The 2201-nt window shown below is 35.8% G+C and overlaps 1 long non-coding RNA gene across 1 annotated transcript; it reads right to left on the bottom strand.

Annotated features, from left to right (window-relative positions):
• Nucleotides 1-1149: 1149 nt before the first annotated feature.
• LOC103133001 (uncharacterized) lies at nt 1150-2066 on the bottom strand. The gene is made up of 3 exons (XR_475679.2): nt 1906-2066; nt 1701-1781; nt 1150-1243 (listed from the first exon to the last, which is right to left on the bottom strand). It is a non-coding gene; the product is annotated as an uncharacterized LOC103133001 (long non-coding RNA).
• Between the last annotated feature and the right edge of the window lie 135 nt (nt 2067-2201).

Below are 2201 nucleotides of genomic sequence, written 5' to 3'. Positions count from 1 at the left end.
GCAGTCCTGCTTTCATACCTTCAGTACTCTTCATTGAAACATGGAGGAATACTGAAGCTAAAACAACAAAGTGTAAACTGTAATGAGGATTTTGTGCCACCACAGTGTTTCCTGTAGGGTAATACAATAAATTATTGTCCTACAAAAGGTCCACATTCAAAGTGATTGGACAGAAAACATGCTGATCATAGAGGCCAGGAAAGGCAAGTGTCTTGCCTCCCTCCTTAGTGTCTTTACAGGTTTAACGGGACATTTTAATTACATTGAATTAAGCCATAAGAGGCTTAGGTTGCTATTGACCCAACAAGTCTTACTCCGAAAAATTATTTCCCACAAGAGGGAAAAGGAAAATGGTCTGAGTAATTCATCATGAGAGAATGGACGCAAGAAATAAATGCGCTTTTTCTTGTAAGATCACAGAGCCGTCTCTTAGCAGTCGTAGTTAATTAACTCTAACAACTTGACCAGCATATTTACAAAGAAAAACGTTGATGATTAGATATCAATGCATATACTAAAACATGTTTTCTTCTTAACTTTAGGGAGAATTACAGCTGATACATGACAAAGAATATTCCTTAAGAATGCAAATAGCTCAACTCAAAACATCTCAGAAATCAGTGCATTTCAAAGGAAAGACAATTCCCACCAAAACCAATGCTTCAGTTCGTATAGTAATATTAATATGTGTCAGCATAGTTAAAGTGATCTCAGGATAGAAAGTGAGAAGAGAAAATTAAGATAAGCCATTGCTCTTGTTTATATGCAACAGCTGCTGATGCTTTGATCTGCACTCGTCTGTGCAAACTGTAAGGTGCTCCCAGGAGCCTCTCAGGTACCTTATGGGATGATGAGCAGCAGCGTGTGTGCAGTCAAACGAATTAAAGCAGACTTTCTTTGCAAGCAACTCTAAACTGTAATATGCCTCTAGCTTGTTTCTTTTTCTACAATAAACTAAAGATAACATCATTGTGGCTTAAAAACCGATTACTAACAAAAGAATGACATGTCCACTACTGTTTTTAATTAATATTTTACATAACTTATAAAAACAAAAGCTCAAAGTTTTCACATATATAACAGAAAAAAAGAAAAACTAAGTGGCATACGGGATTGACTATACTTTTCTTATTTACTTTGTAAAACAATCATGTTTAGAACTGCTTACCTCTGTGCAAAAAAGGTTCAAGGCAGTGAAGTCCCACTTCTTTGCATGGGCCGTGTTGTACCTCAGTATTGCATCCTGAGGAAGAGAACGGACGGCATTTATTTTTTTTAGAAATTGGCAAGTTAAGGTTGGCCGTCATTGATCTTAAATCGAAAACTCAAATGTCTCAGGATAGCATCGCGTGAGAAGTTTTATATGCAACCTGAAGAATAAGAGCTGCAAACTCTGCCACCATGTGGTTGTTTGTGGTATATGTTCAGACATTCATAAAGTGTTTTAAAAGAGCTAAACTAAAAACCTAAAAGAAACTCTACAGATTAGGCTAGATAATGTTTAAAAAAAAAAGCCGTCGTTTTTGGTTCAAGAAGTTTTTTAAACTGTTTAAATAAGCTACAAAATAAAACATTTTTTTAAAGAAATGCATAAAGAAAAAAGTTGATGGAATGAATTAATCAACATTTGAATTGCTTAGTTTAACAACAATGAGCTGAAATTATGATTGACTAAACACACAAGTCTAAAACACTCTTACCCTGACATCCAGACAACTTTTGAATCCTTTGTGTAAGGCAGTATGGATCAGTTCCCACCGACTCTGGAAACCACTTCCATCCTTTACAGTGATTATTAAAGAAAAACATAACACTTGTCATACAACAGTGAGATCTTTTAGAGCAATCATGTGATTTAAAGGGCGGCTATGTTACACATAAAGCACGAAACAATAATTAACATACCTCAGTCTCCAAAGGAAACAGATTTTTTTCAGAGCAGGGCATCTTAACGGACAAATCGTCCCACACATCTCTGAACTTGGAGGGGTATGGGATGGGGACTTCTCCCTCTCTGAGGAGATCTGTCTGTAACAGGAAAGGCAACAAATCCCATCATTAGCACCTCTTCTCCTTTATGATCTTGTTCCATGAAACCACAACTGAATTAAATAAAATTATTGTCCGAAGCAAACTCAACAAATTAACACAAACAAATAAACAGACATAGTCGATTCAATAATGACATGACTTGTAAAAAA

Source organism: Poecilia formosa, unplaced genomic scaffold (genome assembly GCF_000485575.1).
Source record: "Poecilia formosa unplaced genomic scaffold, Poecilia_formosa-5.1.2 Scaffold1945, whole genome shotgun sequence".
Classification (NCBI taxonomy): domain Eukaryota; kingdom Metazoa; phylum Chordata; class Actinopteri; order Cyprinodontiformes; family Poeciliidae; genus Poecilia; species Poecilia formosa.
Note: the sequence above shows the minus strand (reverse complement) of the source record. Positions and strands in the feature narration are given on the sequence as shown.